The following is a 12771-nucleotide window of genomic DNA, read 5'->3' as shown; positions in this document are numbered from 1 at the left end:
GCGTTTCTTGCTAGTTTTAAAGAATCATTTCATGAACTGTTTAATGAAAATTCTTGAATATTCAGTCAGTGCATCTAATGCTTAACTGGTTTGCGTTCCACGGTTTTTACCCCTTAAGGTTCCTGACATGTTTGACACGTTCGCTGTGTCGTTTTGATACAGCAGTAACTTTTTAATGACTTAAGCCATATTAGTGATATATACATCTTGATTCTTCGGTACAATCTAGGCTTTCTTTGGGCCATTTTATGGGGAAAAATTAGGCATAAATGCAGGAAATACCAATTTTTTCTTTTTCTCCCTTCCTGATTTTCACATGACACGTCCCACAGTTATAAAACACATAAAAATTTATGGTTTGGCCCTTCTCGGTTAAAACCATACCCCATATGCCGTATTTTATTACTAGCTGAGCATGTCTGTGGCGATCGGATGATTTGGCTAGGATGACCGTTTAGGGGCCATAGTGCTGTAAAGATGCATCGCTAAGCATTGGGGCTCCAAACTTTAGCCCTAGAGATCGCATCCAATTGCTACAGGCGCCAGTCATTAAAAGTTTATAAACAGGTATAGGTATTGCAGGGGTTAATAATGGGTTAATAGGCTAGGCTGGGGTTAACCATTAACTGGGGGGGGGAGAGAACAACACTTTTTATTTTATTGGGACCGTGTTGCTTTTTTCCCCCTAACTTTATTGGTTGATTGTTGCTGTTACCTGGCAACAGTCATTCACAGGACCGTGTACGGTCACGTGCATGTGCAAGAGGGTGCACGACAACATGCACGCTCCCACGTGCACATGCCCCTGCAGGCAGTGGTTTTTAATACAGGAAGGAGATTTTATGTCCTAAAACCCACAGCAGCACTAATTAGGATGTATAATCTATGTCCTGAAAATAAAAACATTTGAGCACTTTTTTCCATTAGTTGTAATGTGCTTTTCTGTGTGGGTAGCATGATGCATAGTGGACAGAAATCCTGCCTTGTAGTGCTAGTCCTTACCTCCAATCTGTGCCAGGACACTAACTGTGTGGAAGCTAGCGGGACAGCATGCTGGACTTGATAGACTGACTTCTAGGGGCTGAAAGAAGCCCTGGGTAGCTAAAACCTAACTTTTTTCTTTTAGCTCAGATATCCTTTAAGGGATGTCTCCTTTAGAGCAAATGGCCAGAATATTGATTTTCCTCTCTAATCAAATTCATAAAATCCTTTCAACACCCCCTCCACCCCCACAGTTGTATGCAAATGTTTGGGTATCCCTGGCTAAATTACATAACAGAGGATGCTATATTATACATGTTTATTGTATATAAAAATTCTAAATAAATTAATGTTTAGATCTACCTTTTTGTTTGAATAATACATGGTTTGACATATGCAGGTGTACTGTAAATGCAGAAAAATGAGGACAATCAATAATATGCAAGGCATGAAGGTCTTCTCTCTCATGTACTTACAGTGCTTTGCTTTATTTGCAAAGAGCCAGTGGGCTTTGCTACTCTACAGAGTACTCTGCAGAGATCTAACCTGTGTTTTGTGCCTCTGCTGGCAGTATATTACATATATTACAGTATATTGTTTTCTCAGAACAACCTGATCTGTAACTTGACCTGTATTAGTCCAAGCAGGTCTCATCACTCCCTTGCATGTGGAGCATATTAATAGAACTTGGCCTTACAGGACAATACATATAAAGGGTTTTTTGTCATTCTCCCTTGTAAGATGTAAAAGGGGTCAAAATATGCTAATGAAATACAACTATTGCAATTAACATAATGTGCAATGGGAAACCCAAGTACAACAGAGCACAACAGTTGCATACATTGAGAACCTATTGTATTTAGTTACCTTCGTTAGTAAAAATTAAGCAAGAAAGAGAGTATTTTTCTAAAAGAATATCTGTTTGCAAATATTAATGCAGAGTTACTTTAAAAAGACCCTGTACTGAAAAAAAGTCCCCTGGGGGGCACTTACCTTGGGAGGGGAAGCCTCAGGGCCAGTTTCCACTAGCCACTACACGTAGCTGCGAGACGCGCGGTGACACTTCCTGGTCAGCGGGGACACTGACGAATCCCAGAAGCCGTGCCATGCACGGGTATGAGATTCGCAGCCTTCCGCATGGAAACTGACGGCAATGTTGGCTGAATCGGTAAGGTAAGCAATTTGGCCGGCGGCGCTATGGTTTCCTATGGCAGAGTTTCCCCGCGCGATTCGCCTGCGGAGAAACTCTGTGGATTCGGCCCGGTTTCCGCACTAGTGGAAACGGGCCCTCCCCTGTAGCTGCAGGCAATTCAGTGCTGGCTCCCCCGAGGTCACCCGCTATCCTAGCTCGACAAGCCTGACAAGGCTTGATATATTTACCTTCCCTGGCTCCAGCGGGGGCGCTGTTGCGGCTCTCAGCATGGAAATAGACGGAAATAGCCGATCTATGTCGGGTACGCTCTATTACGCAGGCGCAGGAGACTTGCCCCTGCGCAGTAGAGCGGCCCGACAGCGGTCAGCTATTTCCGCCTATCTCAGAGCAGAGAGCCGATACTACACTTGTGCTGGAGCCAGGAAGGTAAATATTTACATCTCCGCTGTTCAGAGAGGCACAGCGAGTGGGACACAGGAGGATGGGGGAAGCCTGGATAGGATCCGGAGGTGAGGACCCCCCAGGGGAACTTTTTTAGTTACAGATTTTCTTTAATTGTAAAATACTTCATTTCCTAGGCCCATTAGGCCTTTATGTTTATTGTCATTTTTGGTGAGCTGCAGAGTTTTTTTTTTCTCAACTGTAGGGCTTAAAAACATCTCTGACATTTAGGTATGAGCTCAGGCACTTATATTGATCCGAGGCAATGGGCAGAGACCTGTGAAACGTGTTGTCTGTTTTAAAAGTGGTTTAATAAATCTTACCTGATCTAAACCCCCCTTTTTCGTCTGGGTTTTGTCATCTGGAGAGTCAGTATGTTTATTATTTTCAAGTTTTTACATATAATCTGAATAATAATCTTATATATATCCTACCTAATAATAGGCAAGTGTCCCTGCGTCTTTCCGTGTGTAAGTGTTTTTTAGCACTGCGCATGTGCAGGGACAAGACGCAGAGACACTGCCAGAGCCGGTGGAGGACGGGGTCATAATGGGCGGGCGTGCCATCGCCCGCTCGATGGGAGCGCGACGTGCGTTTTGGGCGTGCACGACGGGGATGCGCGACCTGCGGGCGCGCATGCTGTGGCGAGGACTGACATAGAGCCCATTTTTAAACGGACTTAGGTCGCCTAGTATATATGTAATTTATACAAATATATATATATATATATATATATATATATATATATATATATACATATATATATATATATATATATACATATATATATATATATATATATATATATATATATATATATATATATATATATAATCATATTTTTCCTGCCTCCACCCCTCATCATCTCTGACGTTTGGTTGTCAGTCGCCAACTTTGTAGGTGAGTATCAGATGAGTAATGGGATGGGGTGTAGTTGGGCTTGAAGAACCCCCTGCTTTTTTTTTTTTGTCTTTCTGCAGTGCTGGTTGAGACCTGTAGTTTCCTGTATACATGAACAGTTTTAGATTTCCTTTTTCCTTCAGTGCAGATGTGTTTTGGTAAGGACACAAAATGGTAGCTAATAAAGTAGACTTTTGAAATGCATTTTAAGAAATGCTATTTTTCTTACAGTAATCCAGCTCAGAAATTTGGTTCCGCTGTGAGGTATGCACAGCAAAAGAGTGCAATACAAAAATCTTTTGTTTACATTCCTCTGTTGCTACAATTAGTATACATTCCTGGCAGTGCTGAAACTCCTTCTATGGCCTCGATTCATCATTGTCTTTGAGATAACTTTTTCCAGTTTGTTAAATTACCGAATTCGAAGTTTAGCGATTTCTAGTTGTATTCATCAAGGTTTTTCGGCATTCGGTGTGAATTTGATAACAATTCGGTAACCATTCGGTAACGTGTCGATATTTCCATTTTACAGCGGTAATTTAACACAAGGCCATAAGATTCCCATGGAATTGTGGGTAAAAGGCAGTCCTTTGAGCACTACGTAGCAACATTCTGAATAGGGCTTAACACCTGGACCAGGATTCTGGAAGTGGTTGGGACAATCCCACAATTTGATAGGAGCCTTTTCTAAAAAATTATAGTGCAGCTAGCAAAATTAGTTAACCCTGGCACTGCCTGTGTTCTCTTACAAGATGATTCAAGAGAAATGCAGATGTCGTGTTATAGCAAATAAATCTATTCTCTTACAAATTTATATGGTTGCAGACCTTATTCTTGCCCTTCTGCGCCTTTGAATCACTCTCAGCTGATACATAACCACTTCATATGGCTCCATCTTCTCTGTCAGCAATGATCTGACAGGAATAACGACAGAGCAGTGAAGGAGATAACTAATCCTAAATGTAACGCTAAACCACGCCCACTTTCTTTTTCATGAATTGCACTTGTTACCGAATCGTTAACGAATGTTCGCTAACAGCTGTAGATAACTTTGATGAATCCTGAAATGAAGTTAACAAATTCGGTATTTTACCAAACTGTTGTTAACAAATTTGCTAAGTGTTGATGAATCGAGGCCAATGTGTGCAGAACAGAGAGAGCTCAGAAGTGATCACTGGGTACAGTACAATAAATAAATAAATACAGGAGCTATGAATAAAATGCAATGACAGCTTTCAGAGGAAATAAACTGTACTTTGGTACCTTGTAATTTGTAAATGAATAATAATACTTGTGCACAAAAGCAAATATGATAACTGTATGGGTTATAAAAAGTAGGAAAACACATTTTATTGAATATTATGTCAGAGTTTAATATTGCTTTAAAGAACAGCTATCAAAGAAACAGTTTTTCTGTAAACCCCTCATACCTACAGAGCTTTTAGCCAGCAACACTAAAATGCTTTTCATAGGTCTCTCAGCACAGCCCGTTTGAAAAGAAAAGCTGTGTTTACCAGCTGTTTTGTAGCAAATTGTGTCAGCATCAGGGGGAGGGGGAGGCAGAACTGAACTGTAACCTGGCTGTGAATTGTTTACTTTACACTGCGTGACAGAGAGACACACACAGACAGGAACACAGAGCTTCAGCTGATGATTATTTACACGCATTTGAAGCTACATTTTTGCTTCCGATCATTCTGATAGGAATTCCAGTAACAGTATTAGAGCCAGTGAGGATTGTTTCTTAATGCTGGATATGATGGGCTCAGTCCTCCATAGTAATGTCCACAGTGAGTGCTGTTCTCTATAAATGTCATTTTCTTCATATAAAACATGAAAAGGTGAAACAAAGCCTATGTATTACTAGTTGCTAGTAATTACTGGTAATATATGTGGAATTTAGAATTTTAGCTAACTTTGATAGTTGTCTTGTAAGTATTTAAGTGTAGGATAGTACATTTTCTGTGCAGTTTTATACTTACTGCACATATAGTGAGTAATAAGATATGTGATCTGCAGAAACTTGATTTAGTAGCAAACTTCAGAGTTTCATGAAACTGTTAGGTTTTGTGACCTGTGCAACTTATGGCATTATCTCAGGGAGAATATCTCTCCTTACAGTCTTCCAGACTCCTTCAGTAGAATGCAGCCCTGGTGCTCACAGTATGCTATTTTCACAAACAGCTTTATTATGAGCTAATTCAGTGTATAGCTTTTCAGATTTGGAGGTCACAGACCTCTGCACATAGGCATACCAGGTATCACCAGCTCCATTGTGTGCACTGAGCCTTGGTCCTCCTGCACAGTTCTAGAATGTTTTTGTTTGAAGTAGATGTTTTCCAGCCTTTGCCGTTTTAGTCTTTTTTTATTATATTTTTCCTTCTGTAATTTTATTCATTTTGGGAAATAAAAATGTCAGCCTCAGTATTCTCCTCGCTGCAGGTTTCCTTGACGCAAATCAGATGAGAGGGTGCTTTTAGAAAGGCATGTGGGTTATTGAAGTGACAGCAACAGAGGAGGTTTGAGCTGTTGTAGAGGTTTAGACCTTTAATAAAATGTTGGATCTGAAAGAATTGAAGATAGCAAGATTCCCAAGATTCCGGAAGTTGTAACCATTCTTTCAATATTTGCAAAGAATAAAGTTTATTTGTAAATGGGTCAAGCAGATCTAACACAGAAAGTCCTTCATGTAAATTTTTCAAACATTTTTAGCAATTTCAGAACAGATTGGAGTGTTCTGCCCATCAACTGTCTGAAGTATGTCATTGTGTTAATATCTCTTATGAGCAAAATCATGTAGGATAAAACAGGAAGTAGAAGTGCCTAGTCATTCAGAGACTCAAAATCCCATTGGGATTGGGCCCGATCCAATTCAGTTTTTCTCTTTTCTCCTAAGTGAATTTTCATATCGTATCAATAAAATGCCTTTAAGCCATCAGCAAGCAAGAAAATACTCAGTACCTACTTGTTGGTTCAATTGCAAAGCGCTGAAAAGTTATTTAAACAGAAGATGAAAAATTATCTCCTAGGAGAAAACTTATGGGAAAAAGTGAATTGGCCCATAATGTTTCAAGTCCTCGTCTTCTTTAACCATATGTGGCTTTGCACATAGGGGAGTACTTGTAGCAGAAATTGACCATTTTAGTCACAAGAAACCTTGCAAAGTTGTTGTAGAGCGGTCAGCAACTCACATTTTCCTGTCCTCTTTTTTTTTTTTAATACTTTCTGGTAATTTTGCCACTAACCAAATAATTTCATTATTTCAAGTGTAGTGAAGAAATGCCCAAGTGGTGCACATCTCAAGAATTCAGTAGCCAAGGCTCCTTAAAAATTAAATGAGGTGCCTAATTTCGAGGTATTCTTCAGCTGTTGTTAAAAGGAAACTGAAGCGAGTAAAAATATTTTAAATACACACATGTTGTACCTGCAAATGAATATTACATACTAACCTCACTGTCAGTTCCTCTCAGAAGCTCACCATTTTCTTATTACGGTGATCCCATCCAGTTCTGACAATATTTTGTCAGAACTGAAATATACCAGTTGCTGTCAGTTATACATCAGCAGCTGTCAGTTACAACTGCATATGCAAGATAATGTCCATGTATTCCTATGGTTTAAGTGGGTGATATTACAAAGGGACTGAACTTTTGTATTACAAGTGATTTTGATATTTGCCGGTTTGAGATCGACTTAATTGAGGCTATTAGAAAAATAAATGTACACAAATACTTTAAGAGCAAAAATGATGCAGTGAAAGTTAATGCTGAAATAGGATCTCTGGGCTTCAGTGTCAGCACTCCTTTGGATACCAAAGATGAGGATACCCTGCAAATTTTGAGGGATGTTTTATTGGAGAGTGGGGGACAGGAAACTGAAGAGGCAAATTGGGAGGGGATGGAGGGTGACAAATTTGTACGCTTCCGTAAATCTAACTTCAATCCACCCATTACTCCCGGTAGCCCTCTGGAGTCCTTCCAGAAGGGAATAATAAGGGAAGTTAAGGCCTGTATTTACCCCAGGGAAAGTAAAAATATTACTGAAAGTGAAGAACGAGCGCTGAAAAGTCCAGGGAAGACCTGATATGCAAACCTGCTGACAAGGGGGGCAATCTTGTCATTCTCCTGAGAGAGATGTATTTGAAAGAGGTGTACCGCCAACTTGATGATACCCTAACTTACGAAAGATTGGACACTAACCCAACCGAGAAGGATAAAGGGAGACTGAGGACACTCCTCAGAAGGGGCGTTGAGTTGGGGGTTCCTGAATAAGAGATTGGAGGAGGAACTTTTTACAAAGATTGTGGTACTACTTACCTAAGATGCACAAAACGTTGGTGAACCCACCGGGGAGACCGATTGTCTCCGGGGTGGGTTCACTAACGGAAGGCCTTTCTAGATACTTGGACCACAAGTTGAGGCCGTGCCTCAGATTGGTGAAGTCCCTGGTGCAGGACACAGTAGACATCATAAATGTCCTGGATGGTTTTCGATGGCAAGATTGCTTCCATTTGGCCACAATAGACGTGGTCAGCCTATACAGTTGTATCCCACATAAGGCAGTGTTACAGGCTGTACATCAAATTCTGGATAGGTATGGCAAAACCGATGAGTTCTCTGACTTTCTATGTGACTGCTTTGTTCTATCTCAAAATGCCTTTTTGTTTAATGGACAGTGGTTCAGACAAGTGTCTGGGACCGCGATGGGGACCCCACGTATTCCAATTTGTTTCTTGCCGTTTGGGAGGATGAGACAATTTGGTCCTCCTCCAATTCCTTCCGAAAAAATTTGAGACTATGGAGAAGGTACGTGGATGGACGTCATTGTAGTCTGGGATGGTAGCTGTGTTGAATTTAACAGGTTTATGGAGTGGTTTAATTCCAACCATGTAAACATGGAATTCACATCACACTTCGGGGATAGGGAGATGGAATACCTCGACCTGAAGGTGGTGATTGAAAATGACCAGGTAGTTACCAGTGGTCATAGGAAGGTGACTGCTATAAAATAGTCTTCTACACTTCAACAGCTACCATCCGGGACATTTCAAGGACGCCATCCCGTACGGTCAGTTCCTCAGATTGATAACAGCTCTGTTATTGATTTTGAGTCACAAGCGGAAGAATTGCGCCAGCGAATCCTCAATAGGGGTTATTTACCTCAGTCAATTTCACAGGCCCTATATAGGGCTCGGGAGGTCCCTCGGGACCGTCTCCTTAATAGGAGAGTAAAGAAACGCAGTGGAGAACGCAGATTGAATTTCATTTTTGATTATTCGCCCCTCTCAAACAGAATTCGCCATGTTATACGTGAGCAGTGGCACACTTTATACGCTGACGACCATCTTAAGGATCGGACTACACAATTCCCTAGAGTGAGCTTCCATAGAGGGAAAACTATCAGAAAAGTGTTGGTACACAGTGACGTGGGAAAAAACGCCATTACAACTGCAGATAATTGGCTGACTAAAAAGAAATGGATGGGAAATTTCACCTGTGGACGATGCATGTCGGTCTATGAAAAGATGCGACACTGTACAGATGGGTGCAGTCACATGGAAAATCAGACAGTCCATCAGTTGTCGTACGAAATATGTGGTCTACTGTGTGTGGTGTTTTTTCTTCAACACAAAAGATCAGTGAAGAATGTGGAGGGTGCCACTCAGCTTATAGAACATGTAAGGGAGGTGCATAATGCTAATGCAGGTTGCCTTACCTTTACAGGTTTAGAAACAGTGGAGATTGACAAAAGGGGTGGTTTGAGGGATGAGAGATTGTTAAAAAGGGAAGCTGCCATGTTTACACGTACTGAGGCTTTGGGGAATCTTGGTTTTAATATGAGAAATTAGATTAATGCCTTTTTCAGATAATGTGTCCTGTAATTTTACCGAGAAATATTTTTTACTGCTGTCTTTTCCCCTCCCTCACCATTCTTGTTATACCCCCTCTCTCTGAGATTTGAGTGGGGGGGAGCAAGTACCTGTATTTAGCCGGATGGGTGGGGGATTAGGCAGGCCCTACGTGTCCTGAGGAGGCGTGTTCACACACGAAACAGCTGTAGACAGCTTTTGTGGAGTGGGCGATATTACAGTTTAACAGTGTGCTGACCAGGAAGCTGTTATGGGGTAATGACCTTTTTGAAAAAAATGGAGGACGGAGAATTCCATTGATCACAGTGAACAAATGGGACGCAGGAGAGGAGAAAGAGATTGAGGAGTAGACTACACAGGAGGTAAGTATGACCTGTGTATTGTTATTTTGCCTTTTTAATACCAGTTCAGGTTCTCTTTAAGGGAGCTTCTTGATTGGACTGATTGGCAGTGTAAATAATTTACTAATTTGTCCATATCCTTAACAACTATATGTGGTGATAGTATTTTCTTCAGGCTGAGTAAAGTCAGACTTAGATTGAATTAGGTAAACTATTCCCCCATACATTAGTGATGTTTCTTCACACTAATTTTGAATAATTAAACAATGAGGCTCATGCCAATGTTAACTTGTTAAAGGGAACCTAAACTGATTAAAATATTTAAAACTAGTAGACCCAAGCCCGTTTAAAAACGGGCTCTGGGTCTGTTTCCCGCAGCCGCAGCAGCTAGTGCGCATGCGAGCGCACGCAACCGCCGAGCGTGCGCCCGCCAACCACGCTCGCCTGCCCCGCCCACCTCGCTAGCCTGCACCCGCCCACCTCGCTCGCCCTCCCAGCTCCCTGATCCCAGCCGTCCGTTACTGCACACATGCGCAGTAACAAAAAACCTAGGACACAGGGACGCTGCAAACTGCTGGACGCAGCAACACTTCAGTTTTATTGTATAGAATAAACACATGATGTAGCTGTAAATGAATATTACATACTTACCTTACTGTCAGTTCCTCTCAGAAGCTCACCATTTTCTTCTTATAGTGATCCCTTCCAGTTCTGGCAATATTATGTCAGAACTGAACTATACCAGTTGCTGTCAGTTACATATCAGCTGCTGTCAGTTACAACTGAATGTGCCAGGTAATGTCCATGTTTCCCTATGGCTCAAGTGGGCGATATTACAGTTTAACAGTGTGCTGACCAGGAAGCTGTTATGGGGTAATGGCCATTTTCAAAATGGAGGACAGATAATTCCATTGATCACAGTGAACAATATAGGATCTCATGTGTAGGTGCCCTCAATATAGGTTGCCAAGCATAGGTGCCTCCAGTATAGGAAGTCAGTTGAAGGTCTCCATCCCCCCATAGGTGTATGGAGGCGTAGATGCCTCCAGGATAGGTAACCAGGTGTTGGAGCCCTCAGTAAAGGTAGCCAGCTATAGGTGCCCTCAGTATAGGAAATCAGGTGTAGGTGACCTCAGTATAGGCAACCAGCTATAGGCACCCCCTTGGAAGCTGGCGCCCTGAGCGACCGCTCCGGTCGCTCATATCAAAGGCCGGCTATGAATCTAATGTCAGTACAAATACAGCTGCTCTGTGAGGGCCTCAGAGGTTGTCTAAGAGAATATTGGGAGCAACAACACAATGAAGTCCAAAGAACACACAAGACAGGTCAGGGATCAAGTTATTGAGAAATTTAAAGCAGGCTTAGGCTACAAAAAGATTTCCAAAGCCTTGAACATCCCACAGAGCACTGTTCAAGCGATCATTCAGAAATGGAAGGAGTATGGCACAACTGTAAATCTACCAAGACAAGGCCATCCACCTAAACTCACAGGCCGAACAAGGAGAGCGCTGATCAGAAATGCAGTCAAGAGGCCCATGGTGACTCTGGACGAGCTGCAGAGATCTACAGCTCAGGTGGGAGACACTGTTCATAGGACACCTATTAGTCATGCACTGTACAAAGTTGGCCTTTATGGAAGAGTGGCAAGAAGAAAGGCATTGTTAACAGGAAGCATAAGAAGTCCCGTTTGCAGTTTGCCACAAGCCATGTGGGGGACACAGCAAACATGTGGAAGAAGGTGCTCTGGTCAGATGAGACCAAAATGGAAATTTTTGGCCAAAATGCAAAACGCTATGTGTGGTGGAAAACTAACACTGCACATCACTCTGAACACACCATCCCCACTGTCAAATATGGTGGTGGCAGCATCATGCTCGGGGGATGCATCTCTTCAGCAGGGACAGGAAAGCTGGTCAGAGTTGATGGGAAGATGGATGGAGCCAAATACAGGGCAAACTTGGAAGAAAACCTCTTGGAGACTGCAAAAGACTTGAGACTGGGGCGGAGGTTCACCTTCCAGCAGGACAACGACCCTAAACATAAAGCCAGGGCAACAATGGAATGGTTTAAAACAAAACATATCTGTGTTAGAATGGCCCAGTCAAAGTCCAGATCTAAATCCAATTGAGAATCTGTGGCAAGATTTGAAAACTGCTGTTCACAAACGCTGTCCATCTAATCTGACTGAGCTGGAGCTGTTTTGCACAGAAGAATGGGCAAGGATTTCAGTCTCTAGATGTGCAAGGCTGGTAAAGACATACCCTAAAAGACTGGCAGCTGTAATTGCAGCAAAAGGTGGTTCTACAAAGTATTGACTCAGGGGGCCGAATAATTATGCAGTTATTTGTTTGTAAAAAATGTTTGGAATCATGTATGATTTTCATTCCACTTCTCATGTGTACAGCACTTTGTGTTGGTCTTTCACGTGGAATTCCAATAAAATTGATGCATGTTTGTGGCAGTAATGTGACAAAATGTGGAAAACTTTAAGGGGGCCGAATACTTTTGCAACCCACTGTATGTAACTAAGGGCAGGTTATTAACGACAGTAACTGACCCCAGACCTGCCGGGATGGCCTAGACCTTTTTGCATATTTTTAGTTACATTTTCATGGAGTACCACTCAGCAGTGGTCAGTATTAATGAGTTTGTGGTTTCTAAATAGTTGATACTATAATTGCCAAAATCAGCTTTCCAGCTTCCTGCATCATTTGCCTGCCCTTTGAAAAGGAATTAACACCAACAAGCCTAACATTTACTGTTTGTTGGTTTGGCAGAACTGTAAATCTTTTGGCACGTAAAACTGCTCACTTATATTTCTTCATTGGCTTCCAATTCACTTCAGAATCAGCTTCAAGATCCTATGTTTGGCATACAAATCCATACACAAGTCCTGCCCAACCTACATCTCTGACCTGGTCAGCAGATATACACCTAGCCGCCCACTTCGCTCCTCCAACGACCTCCTCTTAACCACCCCACGCATCTCGCACTCTCATGCCAGACTGCAGGACTTCACTAGAGCTGCCCCTATCCTGTGGAACTCTCTCCCACTGCCCATCAGGCTCGCTCCTACCTTCAACAC

General features: G+C 42.1%; 1 protein-coding gene across 18 annotated transcripts in view; it reads left to right on the top strand.

Moving 5' to 3' along the window:
• Window positions 1–12771, top strand: part of ARVCF (ARVCF delta catenin family member) — a 1120703-nt gene that overhangs the window by 504255 nt on the left and 603677 nt on the right. The gene's annotated exons all lie outside the window — the stretch shown is intronic.

Source organism: Hyperolius riggenbachi, chromosome 1 (assembly GCF_040937935.1).
Source record: "Hyperolius riggenbachi isolate aHypRig1 chromosome 1, aHypRig1.pri, whole genome shotgun sequence".
NCBI lineage: Eukaryota > Metazoa > Chordata > Amphibia > Anura > Hyperoliidae > Hyperolius > Hyperolius riggenbachi.
Note: the sequence above shows the minus strand (reverse complement) of the source record. Positions and strands in the feature narration are given on the sequence as shown.